The sequence below is a fragment of the Cydia pomonella genome, unplaced genomic scaffold (assembly GCF_033807575.1).
Source record: "Cydia pomonella isolate Wapato2018A unplaced genomic scaffold, ilCydPomo1 PGA_scaffold_62, whole genome shotgun sequence".
Lineage (NCBI taxonomy): Eukaryota > Metazoa > Arthropoda > Insecta > Lepidoptera > Tortricidae > Cydia > Cydia pomonella.
The window spans coordinates 69,580-93,082 of NW_026907895.1; the positions used below are offsets into that span (position 1 = coordinate 69,580).

The following is a 23,503-nucleotide window of genomic DNA, read 5'->3' on the forward strand; positions in this document are numbered from 1 at the left end:
ATGACAGATACAGACAAACGATTCATAGCTAATTCGGGCCAGTAACGCTTTTATGAAATCGCCATAAAGTTTTGACAATAGCATTACTATAAAATTAAATGACAGTAATGCATCAAGATACATGGTGTTAAATATAATTTGTACATGCTACTACTACATTATTAGTACTATATTATTAGTACATGCTACCCTGTGAGGGCATTACAATGTCTTATTTCTAAACTTGTACCTAATATGTTAAATTGTTATCATGTAAAGAACTTACAACCTTTTGAAAACCACAGTCGGCTGTGGCCGTCATCGGAAATTCTTGCCAAGGACGCCAACGACGGCATAGGAACTTACGCGGGACTCCGTTAAGTTCAATTTCGCATAAACAATTGCGATCGCCTGGCGTCCGGGGCAGGGCACATTCCTTTGCCGTCTGGCGTTCAAAAGGTTGAGACATAACTTATAACATGACTATCTGGACAGCGTCGAGCGTTCATTCCGTTCCGTGGTCCTCGACACTTTTTAATATGTGACCGCGACCAGCAAAACGTCCCACTTTGTCGCTTGCCATAAGGACACCTTGTCAGGTTATTCGTATAACAAGCAAATCTCGTCCTTATGGCAAGCGACAAAGTGGGACGTTTTGCCGGCCGCAGTCACATTATAAAACCCATTTATTTTATCAAGTTTACGTTCTCGAAAATGGCTATAATGAGGGCAAGACCAAACAAAATACTGTAAGTGTATTATATAGATATAATTACTAACTCGTCCGACGCAAGACGTCTAGTATATCTGACGCATCCTAGGAAACCTATTCAAACTATATGAATTGATTCTTGTTCGCCCCAGTATAAAACAGCCTGTCCACTGAGATAGGAGATTTGTGGGAATCTACCAATAGCATTGGTTGTAAACACTGATTGTTATTTAGTAAAACGGGACTTAATTAAGCTTAGCTAGCTATTAAGCTTAGAAACAAATACTGGTGAATGTCCAATATGACTAGGAACTCCGGTAGCCGTTTAAGAAGTGTAAAACTTTTACGGTAGATGTCGCTAGGGCCTCCCCACGGCTCATATATGGTGGAAATATTCGCTGTATTGGGTACGGTCTTGGTAGCTCAGATGGCAGGGCACTGGGCTAGCGATCCAGTGGTCGTGGGTTCAGGTCCCACCCAAGACAGTGAATTTTTCCACTTTTAATTTATTTCCAGCGTAGGGAAGGAGAACCAATGCCATTGGTTCATTCCCGCACATCTCTAATCTCTGTCTCAGTGGAAAAGCAGTCTAGAGTCAGACCAAGACAAGCCTGCAACGATTTTGATACCACACGCAGTGCAACTGTAATTTGAAACATCAAACTTCTATTAATATATGACGTCTAAATAACACTTCACTGCGTGTGCTATCAATCGTTGCAGACTTGTCTTGGTCTGACTGTAAGTACGAGCAAGATGCACTGAGTGGTGTGTTATTTAGATCATAATGAGACAATTTAGTCTAGTTTGAGGTAGGCCTTTAATGTAATTCCTAGTATCTATACAGTAAACATGTCGTATTCGTATTCGTATTCGTATTCGCGGGCTGGGTTTCCGCAACTCGACGTCGCAATTCGCGCCTATTTTGCGTGATGGTGGGTTGACGGCACTACTCCTGCCAACCCAACTCTACCAGGAAGCCTAGCAGACCCTTGATGTTGCCGACGACTTCTGGGAGAGACCCCGGGGAACCGAGGTATTGTGCCCGGTATTCTGCCACCCCTGGGCATTCAAGAATGACGTGGGCGGCTGTCTCCTCCTCCTCCATGCACGCTCTGCAGAGGGGGCTATCTGTAACACGTAGGGTTAATAGGTGTTTGTTTAGTGGGGCGTGGCCGGTTATGGCCCCAGTCAAAAGCCGGAGCTGAAACCAAACCGCAAACCGGGGTCGATTGTCGGGAGGGCCTCCTTCGCCTGCCTGCACGTGCCTAGGTTAGACCAGTACTGTTGGTGTTTTACCTTGGTGTTGCGTCTCAGCATGTTCCGGAGCCAGGCATAAGGCAGAGGTATGATTGGCTCCGGTCCTGCCACCCTCAGTTCCGAGCCACCTCTCGCCAATATGTCGGCTGCATCGTTCCCTCGCGAGTTGCTGTGTCCCTTAATCCACTGCAGAGTTACGCTGGTGGTGGTGCTTACCTCTGACAGAGCCTTGTGGCATTCGTAGATTAGCCCTGAGGTCAAAGTATAACTTTGCAGAGCTTGCAGTACTGACCGACTGTCAGAGAGTATGCGGATGGGGTAGTCCTCTACTTTCCTTGAGACGATTGCGTGTGCTGCCATTATGATGCCCATACATTCCGCCTGGAAGACTGTGTTGTGGGCGCCTAGTGGTGTTGAGATATGTATGTTTAGGTCCTCTGAGAATACTCCCGCGCCAGTGCCTGACCTTGTCTTTGATCCATCCGTGAAGATTCTCAGCTCTCTCGGGTTAAGTCCTTCACGAGGTTCTTCGTGTAACTGTATCTTGTATTTCTTGTCGAAGATGTATTGCCTGGGTATCCTGTCAGTCACCGCTTCTATTAGCGGTTCCTTACCTATCGCCTCGTAGAGGATCTCGGTGTGTGGTACCCTGGGTGGTCTCCAGAGATTCGATTTTTTGAGACGTACCGCCGAAGCTAGCGCTTCCTGTTGTATAAAGAGGTGCAGCGGCGGCAGGCCCAGTAAAGCTTCCAGGGCCGCGGTTGGTGTTGTCCTCATGCAGCCCGTAGTCGCCAAACAGGCCAACCTCTGGAGTCGTTGTAGTTTAGCTTCAACTGTGGATAGTTTGGTGCGTGGCCACCAAACTATTGCACCGTAGCTTATTATTGGTCGTATGACTGCCTGGTAAAGCCATAGAGTGATCTTGGGGGTTAGCCCCCAGGTTCTACCCACCATTCTACGACATTGCCAGAATACGACTGTGGCTTTGTCAATTTTGCCGTTTAAGTGATTACTCCAATTCAATTTGCTGTCAAGTATTAACCCTAAATACTTTACCTCTGCAGATAGTTGGAGTTCAGTGTTGAACAGTTTGGGAAGGCAGAAGTTTCCCAAGTTGCGTTTGTTGGTGAACATAACCAGCTCAGTTTTGTTGGGATTGACTGAGAGTTCGTTGTTAATACACCAGCGCTCCACGATGGCTAGTGCAGAGCGGGTAACATCGCATACCGTACCTGAATGATTGCCGCTCGTCAGTATCACTATATCGTCAGCATAGCCGATTGTGTAATAGTGATTGTTGTTTAGTGTGGTGATCAGGTCATTCACCACCAGGTTCCATAGTAGTGGTGATAGGACTCCTCCTTGGAGTAAACATGTCAAATAGATAATAATGTTATTATTTTTATTCAGGCATTTATCTTAAGCGGTTATTTTTGTACTGGACAAAAATGTCTCTTATAATTCTTGTATTTTGCTCTGTTTGCTTTCATTCTCAAAAACTAACATACTTTTTTTGTAACATACTTTTGTATTAGTTTCTGCCTATTAGACAAAATAACGTATCGTATTGCTTTAATATCAATGTAATCAAAAGGTGCGTTTAAGGAAATTCAAATTGACAATGATGTAGTTCGTGTCGTTCACGATGACGCGCAGATTTGTCAAATCTGACCTTTAATAATATGACAATACGAATCAAGGCACGCGTCTTCATGAATGACACGATCTATAAACATATATTGTACATTTCTTACTTTCCATGTTAAAATTACGTTAATTGTACATTGATTAAATGCAAGTGTTTAGTTTCGTATCCACATAAACTGTCATTAGATACTTTAATTTACAACTTTGCCCATACTGAATGATCCGGGCAAAGTTGTAGGAAAGTGAAAGTATTTTTTTGATGTGGTGACTGTATACTTATTAGAAATATTGAATCTAAGAGTATGTATCTGTTAAAGTTTTAATTTAATAAAAGAATACGTGTTTAAACTGTTTTTTTTTTTATTCAATTACAAATTCCTTAACCCTTTGACAACCAGTAGTCCATAGACAACAACGTTTACAGTATAAAAAGAACCTTAATGCATTCTAATATAGTTTACAGTACATATGGCGCTACTTTATCGCACTAGTGCTATAATTAGCACATTACGTAACTATGTCGAAAATTTATGTACTGTAAAACGTACGATATATGTGCGAATAGATAATTCGCAACTCGTGTCGATTTAAAACACTCCCATCGGTCATGTTTTAATTTATCCCCACTTGTTGCAATTTCCTATTTTTCGCACTTGTATCTGTTGCGTGTTATGGCTCCTCTTCACGATGGCCCAGCGCTGACCCAGTGAGATGGCCATGCGATGGCTGACACGCCACTACACGATGGCGACATTCAGTTGCGATCTATTCGTTTTACAAGATGGACGTGGAAGCATTAGCCGCTGCAGCAATTTATTTATACGCCACGTACCAACCGTTTTTAATCTGCACAATAATACAGTAATTAAAAAGAAATGACGTAGAAGATTATGGTGGATGTTATCTATCCATCGCAATAAATAAATAAATAAACTACTTATTATGGGACAGTATTACACAAATTGACTAAGTCCCACGGAAAGCTCAATAAGGCTTGGGTTGTGGGTACTTAGCAACGATATACATATGTATAAATACTTAAATACATAGAAGACATCCATGACTTCGGAACGAATATCCATGCTCATCACACGAATAAATGCCCTTACCAGGATTTGAACCCGGGACCATCGGCTTCATAGGTAGGGTCACTACCCAATAGGCCAGACAGGTTGTCACCTAAGTCAATTTAAATTTGTGCAATAAACTCTACAAACCTTTGAAACCCTACTAAAAATCATTACTTGTCTCTTCCTTAATGTGCCGCTGTGTAGGTATATATTGTGCATATACTTATATAATTTATGTATGCACATATATTTAGATATGTAGGTATCTAATATTAATTTCTTTTATTATTGGTATATTTATTTATTTAAATTATGAATGTATTGTATATTGGGACCGTGCGAAGTGCATGGTGGGGGTAAGTAAAGCGATCCCAGCTCGTAAGGTGGTAAAAATTTGAACTAACTGCGGATAGCGTCTTTAACATTTCGTACAATTATATGGCTCGAAATGAAACTTTGATTTACGATTACTCCTGAAATATTCATTTAAATTGTATGGTGTAAGGGACCATTGTAATCTGTATGAAATGCTTAATATAACTAACGTATTTATTTTGATAATTGTTAATAATGTATCCATGTAAATAGGTAGCTTTGCAAATGCCACATATTACGTGATCTTTTTCTAGAAGTTAAGAATGGATATAGTAAGTTATCCTTAAAAGATAGACATTTAACATCGCGGACTTTTTTGTAGACCTATGAATGAGAAACAACCCCACCATACATTGTGTTGTTATAGCTCAAACGGATTAGGCAGCGTTTTCGATTAAAGCTCCTAGCCAGCGTGATTTTTTCCGAAAACATCGTTATATTTAAAACAATTTACACAAAACCTTGTAGGGACACATGTGTACACAGTTGCAGGAATGCTGACTTGGCATTCCACGTGCAAGCCGCGAGGCGCGGGCCCCGGCAGTTGTCCCCCGCCTTTCGACTAGCCCGGTTCTCTCCCAACTATACATAGGTATAGTGTTCGTAGAAGCAATTAAGTTTTAACCTTGATCTTTGTAGTGTAACAGTGAAGTAATAAACTTTTATATTTTCCGTGCTAAGTGACTTTCCCTTCTCACCAATTAGTTAAACCCTTGGAGTCAGATAAATAGACAGTAGATAGAAACCTACAAGTGGTGACCCCGACAAAAACGCGATAGTGACTATAAACGATTTAGTGCGGAAAGTTGTTTTCTGTTTATCGGGGGCAACTCATTTTGCGGGAGTGAACCGGGGCAAGTACACAAAGACATTCTAATATGTCAGACGGTGAAGGCGAGGCGCCCGGCGTCAGGGAGCGCGGCCAGCGCCCCCCGCCGGCGGACGCGTCGTCTGCAGCGAGAGAGGAACGGACCAACAGGCAGTTGGACCTGGCAGCTGTCACGGTGGCATCAAGGTTGCCAGAGTTCTGGGCGGACCAGCCCAGGCATTGGTTCCTGCAGGTGGAGGCCATCCTAAATCCACAGCACCTCAAGGACCAGGCGAGGTATGACCTAGTGCTGGGGAAGCTGACGAAGAGTGCGATAGGGCAGATCACAGACCTTCTGCTTCAGCCGCCAGCAACAGGGAAGTACGTTGCCCTTAAGGAAAAGCTCTTGGAGATTTATGAGGACTGTGCAAAAGCTCAGCTGCAGAAGCTCCTCAGCGATATGGAGCTGGGCGACCAAAAACCATCACACCTGTTGAGGAAGATGAGGGATCTAGCGAGAGGCAACGTCCCTGACCAGACGCTGTGTATTCTGTGGCAGAATCACCTACCTCAAGCGGCTAGAGCAGCAGTTGCAGTCGCCGACACGCAGAATTTGGACAGTCTGGCCGCCATCGCAGACAAGGTGCTAGAGGCGGTGAGGCCGACTTCCCACGTGGCCGAGGTAAAAACATCGTCCTCGCGAGGAGGAGCAACGCCCATCCCGGACATGACAGCGGTGTTAGCTGCTTTGGAGAAACTCGACGCTAGGATGTGCAGTCTGGAGGGGCAATCAAAGCGGTCGGATCGGTGCCGTTGTCAAACGCGAGGAAGATCCGCATCACGAGGGAACATGCGTCGCCGTTCAGCATCGCGCGGAAGGAGCACCACCAGAAGAACGCCTGAAAGCCCTGACTGGCTATGTTCTTACCACTACAGGTATAGAGAGAAGGCGCAACGATGCGTACCACCTTGCGCTTGGAGAACAGAGCCGTCGGGAAACTAAAAGGAGTACAAGAGGTAGCGGAAACTTGTACAACTCCACCGTCGCACCGCTTGTCAGTGACAGACTCTAACAGTGGTTTTCGTTTTCTAATCGACACGGGTGCCGAGGTCAGTGTAATACCTACCGGTCAAAAACAAGTACTTTATTGGTGAAAGTGTGTGTAGATTATATGCCGCTAATGGTTCAGAAATTAAAACGTATGGTATAAAGACTCTAGATTTAAATTTAGGTTTGCGAAGAGCATATAAATGGTCATTTATCATTGCTAATGTCCGACAACCTATATTGGGTGCAGATTTTTTAATTAATTATGGTCTTATTGTAGATTTGAGATCCAAGAGGTTATTAGACAGTTTAACCTACTTAAGTGTAATCGGATCCATTGAGCATTGTAGTAATCCGTCAATTAGAGTTTTAGATAGAAACCACCCTTTCCATGACTTGCTACGTAATTACCCGGACATTACCAAACCCGTAAATTTCAGAGAACCACCTAGCCATAGCATCAAACATCATATCGAGACCAGAGGACCTCCAATTTTCGCTAGAGCGAGACCACTGCCTCCGGATCGCTACAAAAAGGTAAAGGAAGAATTTAGAATTATGCAGGAGTTGGGTATCTGCAGGACTTCAAAAAGTCCTTGGGCAAGTCCGTTGCATGTCGTTCCAAAAAAGAACGGCGAACTTCGCCCATGTGGAGATTATAGACGGTTAAATCAGGCCACAAAGTCCGACAGATATCCAATCCCGCGCATACAAGATTTTACGTACATTTTGACAGGAAAAAAGATTTTTTCGACAATAGATATCAACAGGGCATACCACTTCATTCCGGTGGTGGATGAAGACATAGAGAAGACAGCCATAATTACGCCTTTCGGTTTGTGGGAGTTCCCAAAAATGTCATTTGGTTTGAAAAATGCAGCGCAGACATTTCAGAGATTCATGGACACCACAGTTTTCCCAAATTTTGATTTTATTTTTGTGTACATTGACGATATTCTCATAGCTAGCGACTCGGAGCAAGAACATGAGGGACACCTTAAAGCTGTGTTCGAGAGGTTGAACCAGTTTGGAATCACCATCAACGTGTCAAAATGCTGTTTTGGTAAGTCGAAACTGGATTTTCTAGGTTTCGAGGTGTCTACAGAGGGCATACGGCCATTGCCAGAGAAAGTGCAAGCAATCACAGACTACCCGAAACCCGAGACGGTACAGGACTTACGCCGTTTTCTAGGTATGGTTAACTTTTATCGGGCTCACTTACCAAACGCAGCATCATACCAAGCAGAGCTCAACAAGTATCTGCATAACAGCAAGAAGCGGGACAAAACCAAGATCGCATGGACAGCAGAGTCGACTGAGGCGTTTGAGAAATGTAAGCAAAGCTTAAAAAACGCGGCTACATTGTCTCACCCTCACGTTGATGCTCCCATGGCGCTGATGTCAGATGCATCAGACCGAGCAGTTGGTGCAGTTCTACAGATACAGGTAGGAGACTCATGGAAACCTTTAGGATATTTCTCTAAAAAACTGACGGACGCACAGCAGAAGTACAGTACTTACGACAGAGAGCTGTTAGGAATTTTTCTCGGAGTTCGTTATTTTAGAAAAATGTTTGAAGGGCAACCTTTAATCATTTTTACAGATCACAAACCTCTCATTTATGCATTCAAAAACGGAGATAACAACAAGGAAACGCCTCGTAGGGCAAGGCAGTTGTTATTTATTAGCGAATTTACAACAGATATTCGATATGTAGAGGGTAAGAATAATATTCCGGCAGATTGTTTATCGCGAATAGAAACGGTTTCCTGTCCCACGATTCTCGACTACGGTGCAGTTGCTGACGCACAGCAACGTGACAACTTCATTTCCAACGAAGCGCTCGGCGAAAACAACAGCTCACATTTCAGAAAGGTATTTTTGCCCACTCGCGATAAGGCAATCTATTGCGAAACTTCAACTAGCAATATTAGACCTTATTTGCCTACTGACTTTAGGAAAGTAGCATTCGAGTCAGTACACAACCTTAGCCATCCAGGAATAAGGACTACAAGGAAAATGATCACTAGTAGGTTCTTCTGGCCAGGTATGAATCGTGATATAGGAATTTGGGCGAAATGCACATGCACATGTAACAAGGCACACCTTGTCAGAGTTTAATGAGTATCCACCCGTCGATAGGTTCGAACACATTAACGTGGATATAGTAGGACCTTTACCCACTACGGAGGAGGGGTATAGGTGTCTACGACAACAAGTGACCGCGCGGGGCGCGGGCGCGCGGGGTACGGACCCCACCACACTCCATTAGCTCCAGCGGCCGCCACAACGCCGCACGCGTCTTACATACCTATTACTCGCGAATACCAATTTTGTATCAGTTTCGGATATTAAATCCATATTAAGTATACATCAAGATCTTTTACTTGCACCATAATCGCCTGCAAGTTTTTGGCGACCGTGACAGGACGAGTTACCTCAACAGACCTGCGCGTACGCGACTTAGCAACAAGGAAGGCAGAACGTTCGAGAAGCGCGAACAAAGAAACTGCAGCGCGTAACCTTTGGACTGCATGCCACGCGTGTTTCCACGGCGATCTACTTCCAGGGGAGTGCCCAATTCTTATACTTTACCTCTTTACCTTACCTAGTTTTGATTTTTGTGCTTAGTGTACTTTATTCTAAAAGAAAATAAAATCGTCATTTATTAATTTCTTAAAATTCCGGTAATCATCTTTCTTATCTTTTGTGCATTCTTCGCCTATGTTGCTACGCGCCTTTACATAATACAACATTAAAAATTACTCGGAAAAGTAAAACATTTTAAGCCTAAAAGCAATTTATCCGTTGGCCTGCTGGAGCTAATCAACCTTAATCTATAAGTCATAAAGTGCTAATTGCATCGCATCTTGAGTTTGCACTGCTTAAAAATAAAATTTATCTTAAGTTGTTTACGTAAAAATAATAAGTGCTTGTGCACCGAACACGCCTTTGTTCACGCTTTCTTTATACAAAGCATTCCTTAATCATTATTTCGCTTAGCTATTTCATAAAGGCAATTCCTTTAAGTAACTCTAAATTAGTAAAATTAATTTGTTACAATTTTATAATTATTTTCTCACATTATTAAACATAGTGTTTATTCCTCAAAGGTCCAAACAATTAGATACCTTATATATTTGCATTATAGCTCATTTCGATTCGGGCCGACATTTCCAGGATAAATCCTTCGGACTGACTGCGCTCGCGTCGGCTGTGCCTAGCAACTCTCTGCAGTGCCGACCTACTTCGCGTCAGCTGTTCGAGCGAGACTTGACCTACTTTCGCGCGGCGTCCCCGCGCACCTGGAACTCCTGCCTGGTTTGATGCACAGTTTTCTTATCTTGTTTATTGATTGCCCTTCACTAGATCTCGTTTATTACCGTTTTTGTTGGGTCATTATTTATCCATTTCAACTTCAGTGTCTCGCGTAAGAAATAAATTAATATAAATTTACATAATGTCTCCAACCGGAACCCCTCAAGGCGGTGTAGATATTGAAAATGAATTAAAGCTTAAAGATTTAATTAAACAACGCGGTTCAATTAGAGGTAGATTGACACATTTTGAACAATTTATTGAAGAGTTGAAAGGGATAAAAACTGACCAAATTTCCGAAGCGCAATTTAATGAATTGAATTTGCGAAGCGTAAAAATTGAAGCATTATTCTGTGATTTTGAAAATTGTCAAAGTCAAATAGAACTATTTCATCCTAACGTGGATGAACAAATTCAAGAAAGAGAGAAAACTGAAAGCCGGTTTTACAGTGGTATTGCCTGTGCTCAAACATTATTAAAATTACGACCCATAAATAATGAGGATAAGCAAAGTTCGCACAGTAGTTGCTCGCGTCAGGATAATGTAAACGTAAAGTTACCAGTTATCAAATTACCGATATTTGATGGTAATTATTTTTTATGGCTGGAATTCCGCGATACGTTCGAGTCATTAATAAATAATAATGAAACTATCCCTGACATAAACAAATTCCATTATTTACGATCGTCCTTAGAAGGGAGCGCGGCACTTGTAATCAAGTCCATTGAATTTTCGTCACAAAATTACAAGGTTGCATGGGATTTGTTATGTCAGAGGTATAATAATAAGAAAATTCTTATTAATAACCACCTGAAGGCTCTCTTTAAAATAGAACCCTTAACCAGAGAATCTCATAAATCTTTAAGATACTTAATTGACCTTGTGACAAAAAACTTGAGGGCACTGACTACACTTGGTCAGCCAGTTGACCAATGGGATACGCTGATTATATTTATGGTGTCCAGTAAACTGGACTCGACCACCAGTGGTAAGTGGGAGGAGCATAGAAATAATCTCTCCGATTTGCCACTGTTGGATGAATTTATCGAGTTTCTCCGCAATCGAGCGGACATTTTAGAAACTACATTAGCTAATAGACATGAAAAAAGCGTCTCTCATATTCATAAAGATAGTCAACCGAAAAGTGAACATAAGGGCTCATTCACGCTGAATGAACATAAAGGCTCATTTACACATAGTAAATTTTCAAAAAGTTTCCTCACGTCCAGTGCTTCTAAACCAGCAGGTTTCTCGTGTCCAATGTGTAGTCAGGGTCACAGAATCATAGACTGCGAATCATTCAAATCTTTACCGATCGAAAACAAGTGGAGCGAAGCCTTAAAGTTAAAACTTTGCACCAACTGTTTACGACGCGGACATGAAGCACGTAATTGTAAATTAGGAGAATGTAGATTATGTCATAAGAAGCATAATACATTACTACATAAAGAAAATAACGTAACTCAACCCTTGCCTGTGACGACACCCACGGTTGGATCATCAAATGACCTTGAAGTAGTCAACCAACCGCATAGGGCTTTATCAGTCCGTTCAGGTAGGCAGGTTATGCTTGGTACCGCTTTAGTTAAGGTATCCAATCCCAATACAAATGTAGATTATGTAGCTCGCGCTGTCCTTGATGCAGGCAGCCAATCTTGCTTTATTACTGAAGACCTAAAAAACAAACTTGGATTAGGGAATCCTGAACCCGATTCTTTAGACATATCGGGCATAAAAAATATTAAACTCTCAGTATCCGATCAATGCGACGTAAATGTCAGTTCCCTGTCCAATCAGTTCCAAGTGACGTTAAACTGCTTAGTCATATCTGAAATTACAGATCAGCTGCCTAACTTGCCAGTAGACCTTACTCAACTAAACTTACCAAAAAATATTCAGCTCGCTGATCCTGAATTTCATCAAGTTTCTGATGTTGATATGTTGCTAGGTGCTGAAATATTTTACGAAATATTAGGTTCTGAGAAAATATCTCTGGGCACAAATATGCCCATTCTTGTAAATACAGAGTTCGGCTGGATCGTAGCAGGTCGTTTAAGTCCAACTCATTGCCCTAAGCTTAAAGCCCCACAGAAGATTAATTGCTTTTTTACAAAGGAAATCAGTGAAAAATTAACCAGGTTCTGGAACCTTGAAGAACTTCCTGAAGCCAAAGCTCCCTTGTCAGCTGACGAGGAGTTTTGTGAAGAGCACTTTAAAGCTCATACTTACCGTTTACCAGACGGCAGGTTTACATTTCAGATGCCACTGAAAGGGACACCTGAAATGTTACTAGGCGACTCTTACCGAGGAGCTGCCAAACGATTTTATACCTTAGAGAAAAAGTTAAATAACAATCCTAATTTGAAAAAACAATATAGTGATTTTATACATGAATATGAGTCTTTAGGTCATCTCACACGAATCGATAAGCCGAAATTCGGTTATTACCTAGCACATTTCTGCGTTTTAAGAGAAAATAGTGAAAGTACCAAATTAAGGGTAGTCTTTGATGGTAGCATGAAAAGCGCCTCTTTAAAGAGCCTAAACGACATACAATATGTAGGCCCTGTGGTGCAAGACGATCTTTTCAATATTTTGATCAGGTTCCGTCAACATAGATATGTTTTTACGGCAGATATAGAAAAATGTTATCGCCAAATCCTAATTCATGATTCGCAACGAAATTTACAGTTAATATTATGGCGCGAAGATGACACAAAGCCTTTGCAAGTGCTTCAATTAAATACTGTCTCCTACGGCACGGCCTCAGCACCGTTCTTAAGCACGCGGTGCCTTTTACAGCTCGCCTTAGAATGCCCGGATCCTTTAGTATCTGAAGTCATTAAAAGTGATTGCTATATGGATGATATCTTAACAGGTGCAGATAGTAAAGAAACTTTGTTTCACATACTCAACGGAGTAGTAGGCACACTTAATTCGGCATGTTTTCCAGTGCATAAATTCCGTAGCAACTGTCCTGAAATATTTAAGGATTCAGCAGTATCTGATAATCTAAACCTAAGTAAACAGTCCAGTGTGTTAGGTGTACAGTGGACACCAAATATTGACAATCTTACCTTTGCGATAGAACCAATTCCTAAAGATGAAATAGTTACAAAGAGAACCATCTTATCTAACACTTGTAAGATATTTGATCCTCTTGGGCTCCTAAGTGCTTGCACTATAACACTTAAAATCTTACTTCAAAGACTGTGGTCTATCAAGTTGACTTGGGATGAGGAGGTACCCGCGGACATTAAGAAAACGTGGCTAAAATTACATAACGACTTGCATGCTTTACTCTCAGTTTCTGTACCTAGACATGTACGATGCTCGTCTCCTGTCGCTTGTGCGATCCATTGTTTTGTAGACGCGTCTAAAGACGCTTACGCGGCGTGCGTATACGTACGCACCACGGATAGTTCAAACGTCATAACTGTCAGATTGCTTTGCGCCAAAACACGAGTCTGTCCCCTTAAGTTCAGACTATACCGAAACTTGAATTGGCAGCAGCCTTACTGGGCGCGCGACTCGTTTCCAAGGTCAGCGGAGCTCTCCGTTGCTCCATACAGGAAAAGGTTTTCTGGTCCGACTCAACTGTAGCACTTGGCTGGATAAAAACAAGCCCTAAAATACTTAAAACATTCGTGTGTAACAGAGTGAATGAGATTCGTGAGCTTACCTCTAGAGACTCGTGGCGTCATGTGCCTACTGATAAAAATCCCGCTGACCTGGCCTCGAGAGGAGTAGCTCCAAGTTAGGGAATGCTAACCGGTTAACCGGTTAACCGGTTACCCGGTTACCCGGTAATTTGACCAATATGACGGAGACTAGACGCACTCAAAATAAGCGCGGGTCCCTCGCAAGTGGACGCCGTGCAGCTCCGTGGCGGCAGGGCTGGCCGCGGGGCCCGAGGCGGCGGGCGCTGGAGGCCGAGCCGCGGCGCCTGGGGCGCCCGGCCCGGGGGCAGCGGCGCGGCGCCGCCGGCTCGCCAGCGCGCCCCGTGTCCGGGGTGCGGCCAGACCTGTGACCCCGGCAAGTGTCCGGCTAATGGAGTGCAGTGTTTCATGTGTCAGGGCTATGGGCATTTTGCGCGAATGTGTGTGAGTAAATCGGTAAATAATAAAAAGGTGTATGACATTGCGGTTTGTGACGATGAATCGGGTAATGAGTACGAGTCGTTTTATGTACCGGTGATTGCTAATGTTTCGTCAGTGAGTTCGTCATCAAAGGACTGGTATGAGACACTAAGAAGTGAGTATGGCAAGGAAAATTTTAAACTTGACAGTGGTGCCGATATAAATATGTTATCTTATCACAGGTATTTGCAATTAGGTTGTGACCCAAAACTGATTGTAGACGAACCGAGCACGAGATTGTTTTCTTATTCTCGCGATGTTATTCCTATTAAAGGTGTTTCTATTATGGATTGGTATTATAAAAACCGGGTTTATAAACTAAAATTTGCAATAGCTGATGACGAGCATTCTGAAAGCGTACTGGGGCGTGACAGTTGTACCGAGTTAGGGTTAATTAAACGTGTCCATTCTGTAGATTTATCTAAATATAGTAATTTATTTGAAGGGCTAGGCTGTCTTCCAGGGCTGTACCACATAGTGGTGGATGAGACTGTTCAGCCGGTTATTAGTGCCACTCGGAAGGTACCGATAGGTCTACATGATAAATTGCGACAAGAGCTAGATAGAATGGTACAGTTAGGAGTTATTCGTAAAGTGAGTCATCCCACGCGATGGGTAAATGCGTTAGTTATCGTGGCTAAGAAAAATGGGTCACTTCGTATCTGCCTTGATCCCCGCCCGCTCAACTGCGCCGTGCAACGCGCTCACTTCCAACTGCCGACTATCAATGAAATAGCTGCTAAACTTCACGGGGCCCGGTACTTTTCAGTTTTAGATGCTAGTTCGGGGTTTTGGGCTATACAATTGGATGAAGAGAGTGCCGACTTATGCACGTTTGGCACGCCATTTGGCAGATACCAGTATCTTCGCTTGCCATATGGAATTAATTGTGCTTCGGAAGTATTTCATGCTAAGATTAAACAGCTGTTAGAAAATTTAGATGGAGTCGACTCGTTCATTGACGATATTATTTGTTGGGGCCGCACGAAGGAAGAACATGACGAAAGGTTAAATAAATTATTAAAAAGGGCAATGGAAATACATTTGAAATTTAATAAGGATAAATGTAAGTTACGTGTAGAGGAAGTAACGTACTTAGGACACGTATTCAATAAAAACGGTATGAGACCCGATCCCGAAAAGATTAGGGCCATAAAAGATATGCCCACGCCTGAGGATAAAAAATCGCTTGAGCGATTTTTAGGTGCAATTAATTTTTTGTCTAAATTTATCCCCAATTATTCGGAACATACTTTTCCATTAACTAGATTGCTTAAAAAAGAATCCGTATGGTGTTGGGATTCCGTGCACGACGCGGCATTTGCTAAATTAAAAGATTTGGTGTGTAATGCGCCAGTGTTGACGCTGTTTGACGCGTCGCAGCCTGTAGTGATTTCGGTAGACGCGAGCTCGGTGGCGCTGGGCGCCACGGTCCTCCAGGGCGGGCGGCCTGTCGAGTACGCGTCGCGCACGCTCACCGACACACAAATGAGGTATGCGCAAATAGAAAAAGAGATGCTGGCGATTGTGTTCGCGTGTGAGAAGTACCATCAGTACATTTATGGTCAAAAGAATGTTATTGTAGAAACTGACCATAAACCATTAGAAAGTATTTTCAAAAAAGCATTAGACACTATCCCAGTACGCTTACAGAGAATGTTGTTACGTTTGCAGGGTTATGACTTAAAAGTTAGCTATAAACCTGGTAAATATATGTATATACCCGATACCTTATCGCGCGCGCCTCTTCCAGATTTATATGATGACTCAATAAGTAGATGTGTTGTGTACCAAGTGAATCAATTACTGGACAGCGTACAGATGTCACAATCTAAACTCAAACTCATAAGGGAGGAAACTGTAAAAGATGAAGCCTTGTGTCAGTTAAAAGAATATATAAATAAGGGTTGGCCACAGTACAAACGTGATGTTACTGAAAAATTGAAATGTTATTGGTCATATAAAGACGAGTTACAAATAATTACAGACATAATTTTTAAAAATAAGCTTATTCTAATCCCTGCTGCGTTAAGAGAACAAATGCTAAAAATCATTCATGACGGTCATCAGGGCATTGACCGCTGCAAGAGCCGCGCGCGAGAGGTATTGTTCTGGCCAGGCATCACACGCGACATTGAGTTGTATGTGCGGCGCTGTGAGGCCTGCCAAGAGTGCCAGAATGCTCCCGCTAGGGAACCTATGTTGCCAGTACCTATTCCAGAATTGCCGTGGTGTAAAGTAGGAATGGATATATTTGAGTATCGAAAGCAGTACTTTCTGATTATGGTTGATTATTTCTCGGGATATGTTGAGGTGGCTCAGTTGAAAAACATGACATCATTATCTGTAATTAGTGTTATGAAAGAGAATTTTGCTAGATACGGGATACCGCAAACAATAATCACAGATAACGCTACCACATTTACAAGTCGGGATTTTAATCGGTTCAAAAGTCAATGGGGATTTGAGCACATAACATCTTCCCCCCACTACGCTCAATCTAACGGAAAGAGCGAAAGAGCCGTTCAAAGTATAAAAAAGATTTTAACAAAATCAATAAATAGTGGTACGGATTTCTATTTAGATTTGTTAAGTTACAGAAATACGCCACGTGGAAACATAGGTTCCCCCGCGCAATTGTTAATGGGTCGAAGGTTGAATTGCAGGTTGCCTGTTCATCATAGTTTGTTAGAACCGGTTAATATGAATTTGCGTTGTCATAAGGCACTAACTAAGCAACAAAATAAAACAAAAACAAACTATGACAAACGTTGTAGGCATCTTGCAAAATTAAATGTTGGCGATGACGTAATAATAATGGACCACACTAGTATGACTAATAAAATGAGAGGGAAAATTGTAAAAACGTGTAGTACTCCCCGGTCATACATAATAAAAAATCGGAGAGGTATGGAATACCGTCGTAATCGCAGACATTTAATTAAGTGCGAGCCGGTTGCGCCACCGCCACCGACCACGCAACCCCCGGGACAGGGTTCGAGTCCGCTCGATGTAAAGTGTGCGCCTGTTGTCGAGCAGGCTCCAAACCCGTGTACGAGCCTTACTACCCAAACTACTCAGCCCAACGAGCCCACACTGACTCGTAACAGAGCTCGCAAAATGGGTATTGATATCAATGCTTTGTTTTAAGTATACCAATTTACTTGTACTCATTTCAAAAACTTATTATTATTCTCTCATCTCTTTTGTTCGTTTTTCTTTTCTTTTCTCTTTTGAAACAAAGAGGAGAGGAATGATTAGGTATAAATGAGTTATTCTTCTCAAGTTTACTTTAGTTTTATATACGTAAGTTTAGTATGCATGCTTATTATTTTTAAGGGAAAGATGTTGTAGGTAGTTCTATAACAAGGTATATCTACCCGTTATTATAATAATAAACCAGTTGTCATCTGAGCTCGGTGTTTGATTTACTACAATACAGGAAAAGGTTTTCTGGTCCGACTCAACTGTAGCACTTGGCTGGATAAAAACAAGCCCTAAAATACTTAAAACATTCGTGTGTAACAGAGTGAATGAGATTCGTGAGCTTACCTCTAGAGACTCGTGGCGTCATGTGCCTACTGATAAAAATCCCGCTGACCTGGCCTCGAGAGGAGTAGCTCCAAGTTAGGGAATGCTAACCGGTTAACCGGTTAACCGGTTACCCGGTTACCCGGTAATTTGACCAATATTACAGTCGGTAAAATACCGGTAATATCCAGCCGTAACCGGGAATTTACCGAACGTTGTATAGGCAAATAAAAATGTAAAAACCTGTTGAATTAGCCCATCTATGTCTTCGTACTTACAAAAAAAAAACAATTACTACGGTTTACGATTACGAAGAGACACTTAAAATACTTACTTTTCTGCATCTTATGATTTCGTCGGAGTAGGAACTATTTAGGAAGCAATGTTTTTGAGTGGTCGCTAATCCCTCGCCCTTTCCCTTCTCGCCACCCCTACCCGACCCGCCTTACTATGTTCAGTGTCCTTTGTTTTAGTCTGTAGTGTCCGACAAGTGTAGAATGCGAAAGAACATTTTCTACCGCTGGTTACTTGTGTTCAAGATATCGTTCACGAATGTCTAAGCAACATTCTAATTAATCGCCTAGATATTAAACAAACGCAATTATTTTATATATGTATAATTAACAGAATGATCTGATGATGACATGTTCCTGATTCCAACTCCTATCTTAAGAGCCCGATTTTAGAGCAAACATTTTAAATTGATAGATTTAGTCGTTGGAATTGTACACCGTCCGTGCGTCCCCGGTAATAGGTAACGAGAAGGGATAGTTTTTAAAATTCATATAAATTATGGTAGTAAATTATACAAAATGATGTATAAGAACAGTTTCAGCAAATGTTGTAGATTGTTTAAGTATCAAAATTACGTTGAAATTAAGTCAATTTTCAGAGAAATTGTCACTTGTTTTGAAGTTATTTCTGGAGAAAATTGATTTCGTCTAACTTTCATTTACACTACTTCAAATTTATAGTAACAAAAATGTAGTTTATTAAAGTTGAAGTACAGGATATGTGTAATACAAAATTACCATTTTTAGCAGTCCAAACTTAACGAAATTTACAAATAAGATCGACAAAATCACTGCTTTTCGCGCGTTTACCTAAACGTTCATCAGAAAAAAAAAACATTACTAATTACGTGAGTCTGTTTAAAAAAATATATTTATTATAATGAAAGATAACAAGACGTGCTAAAAGAAACCAATACTTGTCATTTTTAATAGTTAACAAAAGGTGTACAATTTCATGCGCTTAATCTATCAATTTGACATTTTTGCGACTAAAATCGATAACGGCCTCTTAAAGTGCAATTTTAAAGTAAATTCTTGCTGTTAAATTTTTTTTTCTTATATTTACTAGATTTTAATGAATGTTGATTACGGTTTCAGTTACTTTAATAACAATATTATATTGATAGATGTGTAAATGCAAACTTGTATGACATTTAAATGACGACTGTCACTCTTTAGTTATAATTTTTGTTACCCTTTGATTACTGCGATTTTTAAAGAATTAAAAAAGTTTGATGTTGCTTATTTAATGTACAAGTTCATTTCGCTTTGAAATGATACATGTTTGATTTTTTATTTAATATGATTAGTAAATATATCTTGTTTAATGTTTATGGTTTATTTTCATTATTTTGTTTTCTCGATGTTTCTATAACGTGCTGTTGATTACTTTTAAAGGTTACTGACGAAAATAATGCAAAATCAATGTTTTTTATTTCATAAACGTATAACCGGTAATTTACCGATTAACCGGTTAGTGGGACCTCGCATCGGTAAATTACCGGTAATGAAAAACGCCCGGTTATTGCATTCCCTACTCCAAGTCTCCTTGTTGAGTCATCTTTGTGGTGGGAAGGTCCAGTTTTCCTGAAACATGACGAATCTCAATGGCCGCAAAACACCACCACTGAGACGGTTTTACCTGAAATAAAAGTGTTACAATCAAAATCAAATATAAATCAAAACAATGAAACTAATAATTTGATTGACATAAAAAAGTATTCAAGTTTATTACGCTTAAAAAGAATAATTGCCTATGTACAAAGATTTATAAGTAATTGTAAAATCATAGAAAAACATAATCGATCAGTTGGACCCCTTAAAGAAAACGAACTTAGTTCAGCCTTAACTTACCTTATAAAAATAGCCCAGTCAGAATCATTTAAAAACGAACTTAAATTAATAAAAAACAATAAAAAACTTACCTCGTCCCATATGTTACAGCTGTGTCCGTTCCTTGATGACGTCGGCTTGCTGAGAGTAGGTGGTCGGCTCAATAATAGTGAATATAGCTATGATAAAAAACATCCAGTTTTACTACATGCTAAACATTACTTAACGAAATTGTTGATGCGGGCCGAGCATCTACGCTTACTGCATGCTGGCCTTCAGCTACTCCTGGCAAGCTTCAAGGACCAGTTTTGGCCCCTGGGAGGTAGAACGTTGGCACGAAGCATATATCACCGCTGCGTAATATGCACTCGTCTTAGAGCCGAAGCCATGAAGCCGCTAATGGGCCAACTACCAACTAGTCGAATCACACCTAGCTATCCTTTTGCTATAACGGGAACAGATTTCTGTGGTCCATTTCCAATTTCAAGCAAAATAGGACGCGGATATCGAATTAGCAAATGCTATATTTGTATATTTATTTGTTTTTGGACTAAGGCAGTTCATTTAGAAACCGTTAGTGACCTTAGTGCTAAAGCATTCATTTCTTGCCTTCGCAGATTCATTTCGCGTAGAGGAAGACCCAGTCAAATTTATTGCGATAACGGTACTAATTTTGTTGGTGCAAACAATGAATTGGGACAAGCATTACAGGCAGGCATGAGGTCCATATATAATTACACAGCCGAAGAGCGCATTCAGTTCATTTTTAATCCCCCTTATTCCCCCACTTTCGGCGGACTGTGGGAGGCCAACGTGAAATGCTTAAAATATCATTTAAAAAGAACAATAGGTAACTCTTGCTTAACGTTTCAGGAGTTAAGTACCCTTTGCACGGAAGTTGAAGCGGTCCTTAACTCCCGACCCCTTACCTCTCTTACATGTAACCCCAGCGACCTTTCTCCATTCTCTCCAGGGCACTTCCTCATCGGGCGTCCTTTGACTTCGCTGGCGTCCCCTCCTGCTGCATCCGGAAAGGGCATAAAGACGCGCTATCAGCTGCTCGAGTCGCTGCGTGACAGTTTTGCTAAGAGGTGGAAAAACGAGTACCTCTCAGAGCTACAAAAACGAACAAAATGGAGGCATCCCTACAGAGATCTTAAGGAAGGCGCTATGGTAGTGTTCAAAGAGGATAACCTACCTCCCATGAGATGGAAACTAGCACGAGTCCATCGACTATACTACGGCAAGGACGGAATCGCCAGGGTTGGCGATTTTAGAACCATTAGAGGGATCGAACGACGGGCACTGAACAAGGTGTGCCCCCTCCCTGATGACAATGATGAGATGTTGGAAGAAGCTTCAGCGCCAGCCAGTACTAACGACCCTTCAGCTTCCTCCAACGGCCCCCCAGCATGTCTACGACAACAAGTGACCGCGCGGGGCGCGGGCGCGCGGGGTACGGACCCCACCACACTCCATTAGCTCCAGCGGCCGCCACAACGCCGCACGCGTCTTACATACCTATTACTCGCGAATACCAATTTTGTATCAGTTTCGGATATTAAATCCATATTAAGTATACATCAAGATCTTTTACTTGCACCATAATCGCCTGCAATAGGTATTGTGTTACCGTCATAGACAGGAAAACGCGTTGGCCGGAAGCTTTTCCCGTCAAAGAGATCACCGCAGAGAGTGTTGCGAAAGCCATTTACGACGGTTGGATAACTCGTTATGGGTGCCCACTCAAGCTGACCAGCGATCAGGGTAGACAATTTGAGAGCAATTTATTCAATAATTTACTCAAAATTTTAGGTATCAAAAGATTAAGAACAACGCCCTACCACCCGCAGAGCAACGGATTGGTGGAGAGGTTTCACAGGTCCATGAAAAGCTCGCTTAAGGCAAGCTTAGACTGTAAGTCATGGGTAGACCAGTTACCGTCAGTCTTATTTGGTCTCCGTGCAGCACTAAGAAGCGACAATAGCGTTAGCGCTGCCGAGATGACATTCGGGAGGAATCTACGATTACCAGGTGATTTTTATGATACGAATCAAGCAGAGTCAGGCGACGACGATAGTCTCGTGAAACGGATACGTCAAACAATAGGTAAGTTAAAGCCCACTCTGAAATCTCATAGTAGTTCAAAATCATTCTTTGTCCATCCCGATTTGAAAACATGTACTAAAGTTTTTGTGCGCGATGATACAGTTAGACGCCCACTTAAATCACCCTATGACGGACCTTTTAAAGTTGTGAAACGTTATGATAAAGTTTTTAAAATTAAGCTCCCTGACCGTGTAGTAAATATTTCAATTGATCGACTCAAGCCAGCATATCTATTAAATGATTCGAGCGACTTAGAGTCGGATCAAACTACTACCGACATAACTGACAGACAGACTAACTTGAGACCTGAGGCTACGGATTTACGGCCTAGCCTTAGGACAACTAAGAGTGGACGAGTCGTCCGCAGCCCTATTCGTTTTGATATAGAATATCAGTAGGTCAAGTTATACTGGTTATGTAGCTACAACTAGCTAACCTGTGAGTAATTACATTTTGCATCATTACAACACATGTTATCGTATGAGGTTAAACTCATTATTAGTTTTATTCATTTATTGTTGTAATTGTCAATTAGTTGATTCTATATCATTGCCTATAGTGCCCCAGTGTATAAATACAAGTATAAAAACTCCGACTAAATTATTCATACGTGTTCCGGTCAAGGAAAAAATGCGAAGAAGTGGTTAAAACTGGCAAGGAGGAAAGATGCTCATTGTTTATCAACAACATCGAGAATTTATTTTTGTGAAGATCATTTCGATGTATTATTAAAAAAAGTAGTGACTACATATTCAACTCGTAAATCTTAAGAAAAACGAAAGCTTTTTTTGTTGCCCTGGGAGCAAACAAACAATTATTTTCTAATTCTTACTTTCGAAATAGGCAATTAAAAACCCACTATTCCACAAACTTGCGATAGGGCTTAAGACACTAAGACAAAGTAGTGTCTTTACAATATCATCTCTCTATATTTTACATTGTAATTCTAACCTCAAAATCAATTAATTTGCAATTGGTATACATACCTTCAAATAATAATTGACTGCGTGCTAAAGTGAAATATACGTGAAAATGATAATAAGCAGTATTTTAGTATTGTTTATACTTACATAGAAGTTTTAACATTACGAAATTCCGATGAACAAAAGTCAGTGTTCGACGCGAAAAATCGGCCTAGCATAACAGCGTCAATTTTGGGTAAATTATTGCTGTTCGCTTTGATAAATCCAGGTTCCATGGCAGTTTATGCTAGTATTATCCGATATGGGTGGAAATAACACTCTCAACTTGTCGAAAAAATGATAATAATAGAAAAAAACGAAGTGACTTGTGCTGTTGTATGAAAATCATAACCAAACGTCAACAACAACAATGGCGCATATCACCATGTGACGTAATACGTTCTAATTGGCGTTCACG

At 41.3% G+C, this 23,503-nt stretch overlaps 1 non-coding gene across 1 annotated transcript; it reads left to right on the forward strand.

The window, feature by feature from the left end:
• Positions 1-1,103: 1,103 nt before the first annotated feature.
• Trnaa-agc (transfer RNA alanine (anticodon AGC)) lies at positions 1,104-1,176 on the forward strand. The gene has a single exon. It is a non-coding gene; the product is annotated as a tRNA-Ala (tRNA).
• Positions 1,177-23,503: the final 22,327 nt, after the last annotated feature.